Source organism: Triturus cristatus, chromosome 2_2, assembly GCF_964204655.1.
Source record: "Triturus cristatus chromosome 2_2, aTriCri1.1, whole genome shotgun sequence".
NCBI classification, from domain to species: Eukaryota; Metazoa; Chordata; class Amphibia; order Caudata; family Salamandridae; genus Triturus; species Triturus cristatus.
In genome coordinates, this window is record NC_140582.1 from 861,869,643 (window position 1) to 861,882,219 (window position 12,577).

The window sequence follows — 12,577 nt, forward strand, 5'->3', positions numbered from 1 at the left end:
TGTATTTTGTGGTAAGCTCTGTAGGAGGCCAGGGTATTTTCATTATATTGATTTTATTCATTTTTATGGGCACTGACCCGAAATAAACTATCTTGACTGACCGACTGAGTCACTGTAATGTAGCTAGGAGCCTTTGACCAATTCCATGAACTCTGGTTCATGATGTTCTCGTGCCCCTTGAGCACACTTTTGACGGTTATTATCACGTTGTTGCACTACTCATGGATATACCTCTTAAAGGTTTCCTGTATTATGACCATCCTTGGTGTTGGACTCAACTTGAAAAAGGTCTTAGTTATTCCCACAGCTAAGCACAAGAAGTGATATCCACCAGGGCCTTCTCGTTGAGATGCCAAATGGGTAGGATAGATTATATTTAGGTCTGGCCTAGAGAAATCTTTAGCTTTATAGCCATCCTCATGCCAATAAAAAAAATCATAAATAGAAAATACTCAAGTTTATAAATACAAAAAAATACTTCGGGTCAGCTCTCTTCATTCATTGGTCTGCTGAACTGTCATTTACATCTTTCTTTCACCCACCACTGCATACAATATGGGGCTATAGGTTAGCCTGCTTCAGCTGTAATGATGTTTTGTCTGATCACGTGCACAACTGGCAAAAAAGAAGTGCACTTCAGTTACTGGGGTGGTGAGCCAATACCTTACTTTGCCAATGTTTTGTTTAATTTTCTTTCTTAATCTTTGTATATTTACTTTCATCAACCATGTGTGACTAAACTATGTATGCAGGGCAGTAATTTAAAGAAAAGAGTAACTTTTATTTGTATACATTAGAATCATTTTAAACAAGAAGGAGAGAGGGGCTCAATATCAACCAAAAGGAAATAGAGCACCCAGTAACTGCGAAGTAAAAAATGTTTTTTCCTTATGGTACTAACACTCATCAAATAATTCAAACACTCCGTCCTGTCAAGATCCCAATGACGGGTTTAAACCATTCACTCCCACTGATGGAACACTTACACACAAAAAAACCAATTATGTCAGAGCAAGCTGTTTATTTGCATCAAAAGATATTTTCATAGAGATGTGATCAATATAAAATATACATTTCACTTTTTGTTAAAAAAACGAAGGCAATTAAAAACATTTTCACATATAATCATACAGGAGAAAAAAGGGATAAAAGACAATACACTTTGTCATATCATAGTTAATTCAGACCCCTCATGGGCAACATTGAGTAAGGATTCAATTCCCTATTTCAAATAGTTTGTATGCCCCTTCCGAATTTAACACATGTACAATGCGTCGACGCATTTCGGAGGCTTTCACTGTTCGTAGCCTCCTTCTTCAGGACAATAAATATTTATTTCTCCTTATCCAGAAATAATCACCTAATACAGAAACAAAACATTTTTTTACTTGTAACATAAATCATATTCTCAATATATAGCATAACTCTGATTACTCTTTCGTCTCTTTAAACACCTACTGGGCATCTTTAATATAGGGAAAGCAGTGATATTGTCCTAGATGCACTTATGTGACTCCAAGACTTAACAAGTATGTATAACAAAAAAAGGAGAGGGAGGTTTTGCTTTTTAACTTTGCACAGTGTTGTTCAAAAAAACCGTTTTTTATAATGTAAGTGTTTCCATCCATTCTTACTACACATTCTATGCATTCTCACATCTTATTCTTTGTTGTGAAGTATCACATTTATACCATTTAGTCATTAATTACTGCATCACTCACCTGTGCAACCGCACTAGGGTGACTTGTACTTAGGGTTAAATCCTGAATGGGATTGTATCAATGTTTCATGGCTCCCCACGCTGTCAGAAAAATATAATAATATTTTTTAGATTAATTGATTAAATAAAAGATATTGAATATCATCATTTAGTTATCAGGGGAACAAGCCTCCCTGATTCAGAATCAATTGTCTGATTTCAAATGTGGAAATATTTTTTTATTTAATTTTTTATTTCTATTTTAATTTTTGCTATAGTCCCTACAGGATCGCTCGTGGGTGTAAAGACCTCGAGTCCTTTCTTGCATAATTTTCTGTCTTTAGATCATGCATTTCTCTATTCCATTTTGTTAATTCCTATTAAGGGAGAACTTTATTGGGTTTAATTCGCTAACTATTAAGGTGCATAATTCTTATCATCACCCAGCAACTTCAAAAGTTTGTATCGTTATTTACCTTACCTTTGGATATTATGTCTGGTAGTTAAAATGATGTTTTCTAGAGTATATATCCTATAGTACAGGAACAAATTGTGCCGCCCCTATAAGTAAATATTAGGAGTTATTTTCCAATAATTTTCAAGGATTATTACTCCACAAAGAAAACAATTTACCCACCAAAGGTTCTAAAGCTATTTAACATCAATGCTCACCTTTTAGTTAGATGGCTACTCGCATTCTAAAATTCTTTTACTGCTCCGGGTAAGTTTTACTCGTGGCTGTATCATCAAAGGGACAAGAAAAAATATGTATATATAGTGTCCCTGTGATTCTACAATTCCTTCTTTGCTATAGCTACTTAGTAACAAGTTTTCTCATCAAACTCTAAGCTTCTATTTCGCATTTGTACCTACTTCTTGCAAAAATAATGATAATGGTAATATGGAAGAGGAGTTCGAAATAACGTTTCTAAGCCCACATGCTACCGATAGGACAAACACACTTTCCTATAAACACGGACTAAACATCTAGTTTCACTACGGGATAATGCATCCTGTCACCCCGTATTAGTGTACTTTTGGGTCAAGCAACAAAGCAAGCAATCCCCACAAAAATAGACCGCAAGTCTAATCTCGCTACGAGATCATCCATATTCTCTCCCGATTTTGACATACCTCAATGAGTCCAACGGTCGTCGTTCCCGGGCAGCTACTTCCGCGTCTGTAGGATCGCGGGCAATATCAATGACGGACTACGTTTCTGGGCCATCTTTTTATAGTATATCACCGGGGGACGTCATTTCTCGGCGCCCGAGATCACGGCGCGTTATACTTACTTCGAACAAAAGCTTTATTTATAACAAGCCACTTCAATATGAACCCAAGTTATGTGTTGGATTTTGAGATGGGATTTTAAGATGGGATATTGTTATTTTTAAGCGCACCTCCAACTTCTAATGGTAACAGGTTGCATACATCTGGTTTAGGGAAATATCAATGACGGACTATGTTTCTGGGCCTAATTGTTAAAATGTGTCAACAAAGAATGTCATTTCTCCGCGCCCGAGATTCCAGCGAGAAATACTTACTTTAGACAAGAACTTTATAACAAACCACCAGGAAAATAGCAATTGCATATTCCAGATAATTTGATATATATCCCGAATGGAAACAAGTTACCTACATCTGTTTTTGAGAAAATAGCGCTTGTATAATCCAGATATATTTTATATATATCCCAGGAGCCAAATAAGTGGATATCCCGAATCAAAACAAGTTACCTACATCTATTTCAGCAAGATAGCGCTTGTATGTTCCAGATATAATTTATATATCCCAGGAGCCAAATAAGTGAATATCCTACATTATTTATTACGCGGTAAACATTAGCCCAATCTTACTCGTGAGTGACCAAATAACCGCTATTCTACAGAGGCCCTCTATGTTAGTCTTAAGGATGAATTGTTCCTGCGTCAAACCAGTTTGAAACTGTTTGTCAAAAAAACCTTTCCCAGTGTCGGTGTTGTCAATCAATTGGATGTGTTCTTACGTATACCATGCCTAGGGATTTTGTAATTTGTAAGCAATAATCTAATTGCTACTCTTGGTCGCTTCTTTCAAACCTCCTTTCTGACCATAGTTAATTATATTTATCCAGGATACAGATATAGTTATCAATATTGGGAATCTTGACCAATGATTCAGGTCGTTACATGGCTATTCTCATCCATTCTTCTTTGGTGTTAAGACCCTTATTGACTGTATCAAGAGTGGAGATATACCACTGTTCTCTATTTTTACATTTGCTTTCTACATTGCCCCCTCTTTTCGAACAGCTAATCTTTTCCACGATGAACCATGAAAAATCAGTGTGTTTGTGTTTAAATTCCATAACATGATCAACCATAGGGGCATTGATTTTGCCCGTTTTTAATGCCGATCTATGTTCCAGCAAACGCATTCTTAATTCTCTCCCCTTTCCCCCACGTAAGCTAAACCGCAGGGGCATAGGAGCAGGTAAATTAAGTTGCTACTTCTGCAATTGTTGAGAGTTTTGGCCGCCATAGTATAGTTGTTGTAGGTAAGAGCTTTCGTAACAATACAATGATCACATATTGAGCAATTACTACATTTATAGTTGCCCACTGCCCTATTCCCTGTGATCGTTGTCTGATTACTATGATTTACTTCTCTGTAAGTATGGACCAAATTATGCCGGATGTTTTCATTGCGTCTAAAGGCAAAAATTGGTTTGGAAATTTTGTCTGATTTACCATCATTCAGAATGTGCCAGTTCGAATAAATCACATTTTTCAATCTGTTACTAATGTTAGAGAATTGACTCACAAATACTAGTTTGGAGTCTGTCGGTGATTGGGTTTTTATGGCCTTTGGCTCTGGGTATATCATGCTTTTACGATTGTAAAACCGTGCTCTTTTACAGGAGTTTTTAATTAATTTTCTTGGGTATCCTCTATCTTTTAATTTATCCGCCAGGATTTCCGAATGTTTAAGATAATCAGCGATGCTGGAACAATTCTTTCTCAATCGTAAAAATTGTCCGAATGGGACATTATCACGTTGAGATCGAGGATGGTAACTCTTGTAATGTAAGAGTGTGTTCTTATCTGTGGATTTGGTGTACAATTCCACTTCTAATACTCCTTCAATGTTTTTGATGGGGATATCAAGAAAGGCAACTCTGTTTGTGTCATAGGCTGCTTTAAACTTAAGGTTCCCATCTCCCAAGTTCAGCCAATCCAAAAACACATCCAGGGTCTCCACATTGCCTTCCCAGATAAAGAAGATGTCGTGAATGAAGCGGCGCCACAACTTTACATTCTCAAAGAAGGGCGCCGCTTCATTGAAGACCTGCCTCTCCTCAAAATTGGCCACGTATAAGCATGCCAGGCTCGGCGCACAAGTGGCCCCCATGCTCGTGCCTTTACACTGAAGAAACAGCTCATCTTTAAAGAGGAACATGTTATTTTTTAACACCAGTGTGATACATTGTTTGATAAACTCTTTATTAGCGCCTCTCAGATCTGCACTTTCCAGGATGTCACCAATCACCCCAATGGTGTTGTCTTGGGGTATATTGGTGTACAGAGTCTCTATATCAAGGGTCACTAATATCTGATTATTTGGGTTAAATGTCATACCTTCTAACATAGATATAATATGGGCAGAGTCTCGAACGTATAATGATTTTTGTTGAATCACAAGGGGTTTTAAAAAAGTATCAACATATTGACTGAGAGGTTCAAGCAATGAACCAATACAGCTAGCTATAGGTCTCATAGGTGGATTGCTCAAATTTTTGTGTATTTTGGGGAGACCATATATCGCGGGTATCCTCGCATTTTTATTGATCAAAAATGTATGTTCAGCCTGACAAATCCATCCATTTTCTAGGGCAGTGTTGACCGTTTCAGTCACCTCTCGATTGAGAGAATCAAGTTTTGAGAATGATACTTTCTGGTAATGTTCTTTAATTTCCAACAATTGTAGCATCCTATTATCATAATCGTCTGTATTAAACACAACCACCCCTCCACCTTTGTCTGCAGGCTTAATAGTAAGCTGTAGATTGTTTTTTAAGTCTGTCATTGCTTTCCTTAGTTCTTTGGACATGTTATTGGTATCTGGGTGGGCATCATTTATAATTTGCCTCACTTTAGATTCCACAATTTTTTCAAACACTTCTACATTTCTTCTGACTTGAGTAATAGCCGGTGTAAAAGTAGATTTTTCCCGGAGTCCGGAGATGTTAGTTGGTGGATTGTATTCCTTATTTTCAAAAAATTCCTTCAGTCTAATCTTGCGAAAAAACGCCTTCAGATCTTTCTCTAAGTTGAATTTATTAACATTTGCAGTAGGTGCAAATGTGAACCCTCTTTCTAAGACCTCTAATTCCGTTTTATTAAGGACATAACTGGAAAGATTAATTATAGGAAATTTGGAACTTTTAGACCTGTCTAATGACGATATCGCTGGCTCCTCGTGTTGGGATAGTCTTGAGGGGCCTGGTTGTGTTGATACATTGTTCTCTGGTCTCCCTGATACTGTTGATGTTGGTTTCTCTGATATTGTCCCCTGTACTGATATGGGGTTCGATCTATTCTTCCACCCCTCTTTTGGCGATTTTCTAAAAAAGAGTTGCCTCCATTGAATCCCCCTGTTTGTCCCCCATTGGCCCTATTCATTGGGCTCTCTTCTTCACTGCTTGATCCCGATGTATCCGAAAAGATGACCCCTTTATTCGGGCCCCTTTTGTAAATGGGTCTCTGTTCAAAGTTCCTTTCCTCCCTGGGTTGTTGGAAGTAATCTCTCTGGGTGTAAGGATAGATCATTTCCAAACTAAATTTGTTGATGTCTTTCCTTAATTTAATAGTTTTTTTGTTAATAAGATAATCTCTATATTTATCTATTTCCAAATTTAAATCGTCCAGACGTTTTTAGCGTCTTCTAATCCTGACATCTCTCTGAGAGCCTTTTCCCATTTTTCTATTTCTTCTTTCTCTATGACTACCCTTTCTTGTGCTGTTTCTATAATTAGCAGAATCCAATCTCTACTGCATCTGTTGGCAATGTGGGTCCAGGTTTCTAAAAATTTTTTATTGTCCGCGAACAACCCTGGTTCATTCCGAACCTGGAGGCCAATAGGTATAACCCCTGATTTAGCATATTTAACCAGGAATTCGGCATGGAGTTCTGTCCGTATAGATTTTTTCTTTAAATTCATAACATTACCCCATTTGTCATTGTTGCCTGTAATAACTACAATTTTATTTGAGCTGTTAGATGAGGAACCAATGATTTTATTAAACTGGTCCTCAGTGAACCCAAAAGTTTTAAATTGGTCCATAGTTCCGGGAATTGTAACGATGTGTCACTCAAAAGTAATCACGTGTATGAACAAACTCTCCAGCCACTTGGCTGTACTATGTAATTTTAAACAAGAAGGAGAGAGGGGCTCAATATCAACCAAAAGGAAATAGAGCACCCAGTAACTGCGAAGTAAAACATTTTTTTTCCTTATGGTACTAACACTCATCAAATAATTCAAACACTCCGTCCTGTCAAGATCCCAATGACGGGTTTAAACCATTCACTCCCACTGATGGAACACTTACACACAAAAAAACCAATTATGTCAGAGCAAGCTGTTTATTTGCATCAAAAGATATTTTCATAGAGATATGAGCAATATAAAATATACATTTCACTTTTTGTTAAAAAAACGAAGGCAATTAAAAACATTTTCACATATAATCATACAGGAGAAAAAAGGAATAAAAGACAATACACTTTGTCATATCATAGTTAATTCAGACCCCTCATGGGCAACATTGAGTAAGGATTCAATTCCCTATTTCAAATAGTTTGTATGCCCCTTCCGAATTTAACACATGTACAATGCGTCGACGCGTTTCGGAGGCTTTCACTGTTCGTAGCCTCCTTCTTCAGGACAATAAATATTTATTTCTCCTTATCCAGAAATAATCACCTAATACAGAAATAAAACATTTTTTTACTTGTAACATAAATCATATTCTCAATATATAGCATAACTCTGATTACTCTTTCGTCTCTTTAAACACCTACTGGGCATCTTTAATATAGGGAAAGCAGTGATATTGTCCTAGATGCACATATGTGACTCCAAGACTTAACAAGTATGTATAACAAAAAAAGGAGAGGGGGGTTTTGCTTTTTAACTTTGCACAGTGTTTGTTCAAAAAAAACGTTTTTTATAATGTAAGTGTTTCCATCCATTTTCCTGGTGGTTTGTTATAAAGTTCTTGTCTAAAGTAAGTATTTCTCGCTGGAATCTCGGGCGCGGAGAAGTGACATTCTTTGTTGACACATTTTAACAATTAGGCCCAGAAACATAGTCCGTCATTGATATTTCCCTAAACCAGATGTATGCAACCTGTTACCATTAGAATTTGGAGGTGCGCTTAAAAATAACAATATCCCATCTTAAAATACCATCTCAAAATCCAACACATAACTTGGGTTCATATTGAAGTGGCTTGTTATAAATAAAGCTTTTGTTCGAAGTAAGTAAAACTCGCCGTGATCTCGGGCGCGGAGAAATGACGTCCCCCGGTGATATACTATAAAAAGATGGCCCAGAAACGTAGTCCGTCATTGATATTGCCCGCGATCCTACAGACGCGGAAGTAGCTGCCCGGGAACGCCGACCGTTGGACTCATTGAGGTATGTCAAAATCGGGAGAGAATATGGATTATCTCGTAGCGAGATTAGACTTGCGGTCTATTTTTGTGGGGATTGCTTGCTTTGTTGCTTGACCCAAAAGTACACTAATACGGGGTGACAGGATGCATTATCCCGTAGTGAAACTAGATGTTTAGTCCGTGTTTATAGGAAAGTGTGTTTGTCCTATCGGTAGCATGTGGGCTTAGAAACGTTATTTCGAACTCCTCTTCCATATTACCATTATCATTATGTTTGCAAGAAGTAGGTACAAATGCGAAATAGAAGCTTAGAGTTTGATGAGAAAACTTGCTACTAAGTAGCTATAGCAAAGAAGGAATTATAGAATCACAGGGACACTATATATACATATTTTTTTCTTGTCCCTTTGATGATACAGCCACGAGTAAAACTTACCCGGAGCAGTAAAAGAATTTTAGAATGCGAGTAGCCATCTAACTAAAAGGTGAGCATTGATGTTAAATAGCTTTAGAACCTTCGGTGGGTAAATTGTTTTCTTTGTGGAGTAATAATCCTTGAAAATGATTGGAAAATAACTCCTAATATTTACTTATAGGGGCGGCACAATTTGTTCCTGTACTATAGGATATATACTCTAGAAAACATCGTTTTAACTACCAGACATAATATCCAAAGGTAAGGTAAATAACGATACAAACTTTTGAAGTTGCTGGGTGATGATAAGAATTATGCACCTTAATAGTTAGCGAGTTAAACCCAATAAAGTTCTCCCTTAATAGGAATTAACAAAATGGAATAGAGAAATGCATGATCTAAAGACAGAAAATTATGCAAGAAAGGACTCGAGGTCTTTACACCCACGAGCGATCCTGTAGGGACTATAGCAAAAATTAAAATAGAAATAAAAAATTAAATAAAACAATATTTCCAAATTTGAAATCAGACAATTGATTCTGAATCAGGGAGGCTTGTTCCCCTGATAACTAAATGATGATATTCAATATCTTTTATTTAATCAATTAATCTAAAAAATATTATTATATTTTTCTGACAGCGTGGGGAGCCATGAAACATTGATACAATCCCATTCAGGATTTAACCCTAAGTACAAGTCACCCTAGTGCGGTTGCACAGGTGAGTGATGCAGTAATTAATGACTAAATGGTATAAATGTGATACTTCACAACAACGAATAAGATGTGAGAATGCATAGAATGTGTAGTAAGAATGGATGGAAACACTTACATTATAAAAAACTTTTTTTTTGAACAAACACTGTGCAAAGTTAAAAAGCAAAACCCCCCTCTCCTTTTTTTGTTATACATACTTGTTAAGTCTTGGAGTCACATAAGTGCATCTAGGACAATATCACTGCTTTCCCTATATTAAAGATGCCCAGTAGGTGTTTAAAGAGACGAAAGAGTAATCAGAGTTATGCTATATATTGAGAATATGATTTATGTTACAAGTAAAAAAATGTTTTATTTCTGTATTAGGTGATTATTTCTGGATAAGGAGAAATAAATATTTATTGTCCTGAAGAAGGAGGCTACGAACAGTGAAAGCCTCCGAAAAGCGTTGACGCATTGTACATGTGTTAAATTAGGAAGGGGCATACAAACTATTTGAAATAGGGAATTGAATCCTTACTCAATGTTGCCCATGAGGGGTCTGAATTAACTATGATATGACAAAGTGTATTGTCTTTTATCCCTTTTTTCTCCTGTATGATTATATGTGAAAATGTTTTTAATTGCCTTCGTTTTTTTTAACAAAAAGTGAAATGTATATTTTATATTGATCATATCTCTATGAAAATATCTTTTGATGCAAATAAACAGCTTGCTCTGACATAATTGGTTTTTTTGTGTGTAAGTGTTCCATCAGTGGGAGTGAATGATTTAAACCCGTCATTGGGATCTTGACAGGACGGAGTGTTTGAATTATTTGATGAGTGTTAGTACCATAAGGAAAAAATTTTTTTTACTTCGCAGTTACATTAGAATCAGACATTTCTAAGATGTGCATTAAAAATAATAATGGTTTGTATGTCTGTTCTAAGTACATAGTCCTGCTAGTTATCACCCATATTGTCCTATTACAATTAAATGTGATTTTTTAAAAAATTTTATTTAAAATTATCGGAAGCTTTTGGCCATCACAGTTAGGCAGTGCCATGCTATTTTTATCTTGTTTGTGGCATATACTTACAATAAAAAACGTTTACAACCTTTTGACCGGCTTTAACCATTGCACCCAACGTTAAGGCCAGACTGTTGACTTTGCCAATGCTTGTTTGTTATGCTTCTACAAAATTAATCTATTAACTATAAAGTATTTTCAGTAGGGACTAATCTCATTATTGTAGGAGGGTGTGCTACTAGCCTAGAAACCCAAAAATCTATGGTTCCATTTCAATTTGTTAATTAAAAAAATAAAAACTACGGAACAATTACAAAGTCACCAGACAATAGAAGAGTGCTTTTTGTTAAGTTATCACATTTATTAAAACAATAAATAAGCATAAAATTCATCGTTTACATGTGAAAGTTTTAAAGTACTATAGGTGCACTTGAAATGAATTTCAAGTGCGCCTCAATTGATAGTAGGAAGATATTTCTCAAAAAGAAACACATGACTTTATTCCTGGTTTACAGATCTATTAGCGTTTTCAATTCATTTTTCAATTCATTTTACTTGCACATGGTTGGCAACAACTATTCTCAAGTACTCACAATGAGTGATTAGCAGAGCTATATTTAACCTGTCCATAACACGGCAAGTTCTTGTGGATAGCCTATCCACCAAAAAATGAGGGAGGGTGAGGTGTTGCAGTCTCCATATATTGCAAAGGCAGCTCACCACTACTCTGTAGCCTGTGTAGGGTCTGAGGTGTATAATAAAGGAAGCAAAATAAGTTTAAAGGTAATCAAGCTAACTGTACTTTCTCATTTTCAATTAGATGCGGTCTACAAAAGACAATTCTAAAATACATCCTGTAGCTGATGGTGAATATTTGCTTGGCAGATCATCCTCACTTCATAGGTTTTCAGAGGAAGAGACAGAAAGACAATATCCAACAGTTTTGTTTTAAGCAGACTCCACTTAGGATGCAGGTAATCGGACAACACTGAATTTATATGATCCTTCTGCTATTACATGTTATGAAGTGTGTTTTATGATGGCGCAAAACCTTTCTATGACCCCGTAAGAAGAAAATATTGTAATGGAGAGATAGTGACATTCCATCCATTATGTTATGTTTACGAGATGTGTATAGAGTGTGTAGTCCCATTAGTATAGCCCCACTGTAATGTCGAAGCTTAGATACCTGCCGCTCCCTGGTCTCGAGCAGGTGTGTCTCAGCCACAGCTTGATTTCTGATAGTGTGGTTGTGGTTGAAATGCTGCTTCTGCAGAGTGCTATTTGTTTGTTTACATCTGTTTATTGCTTTTTCTTTTTATGGTTACAGAGAAAAGGATTTCAGGAACTCAGTGTAAAATAATGACATCAGACAACAATTGCATGCTACTAACTTGTCATAGTAATACATTACATTGTTGGCAATATTTAATGGAAACTAAAATGACATTGCCACTCCGAGTACCTGTGTTGTTAATGGAAGGCAGTCTGATAGAAGTCATATATGCAAATATTAAGAAGTGGTACTACAACTGGTTGAACCTTACATCGAATGAGCATTTACTATTCACAGCAAGCAATAACACACAATGACAGAAATAGACAGTTGAGGGTCTCAATTAAAGAACACGTGTGGAAAAAGAATCTTAATAACAACTGTATGTCAGCCCTACCCTCCCCATCAACGAACCCCGCCCCCATCTTGTTGCTTAGTAAATTACTCGTACATGTTGGATAGCCTGAGTGATCTCCTTAAGAAGGCCGGGGTAGGGGAAGCGGAGGCTATTTGGGCTGATTTCCTGAGATGGAGTGGCGGTGCGTTGGTCCTAGAAAGTCAATCTGTCCTATCATTCCTTTTAACACCAAATCGGTACTGATGTTTTAGCCCAGTTTGGTGATGGGGCCACAGCAAGTGCATCAGGTGTAAGAATGGCCTTGCCCCCTTAAATGTTCATGTGAGATAGCAGTAGCTTTGGTGATATGAGGACAAAAGAAATCGAATAAAAAAAAATGACTTGTGTCTGTCGCCAGGTGTCTCATCAGTGGGGCCATTATCCTGGCAAGTGCGCATG

The 12,577-nt window shown here is 36.7% G+C and overlaps 1 protein-coding gene across 1 annotated transcript in view; it reads left to right on the plus strand.

The window, feature by feature from the left end:
• Positions 1-12,577, plus strand: part of TLR1 (toll like receptor 1) — a 76,816-nt gene that overhangs the window by 11,977 nt on the left and 52,262 nt on the right. Inside the window, exon 2 of the mRNA XM_085642274.1 lies at positions 11,326-11,479. The gene's annotated coding sequence lies outside the window, so the exon portion shown is untranslated. The remainder of the gene's footprint in view (positions 1-11,325; positions 11,480-12,577) is intronic.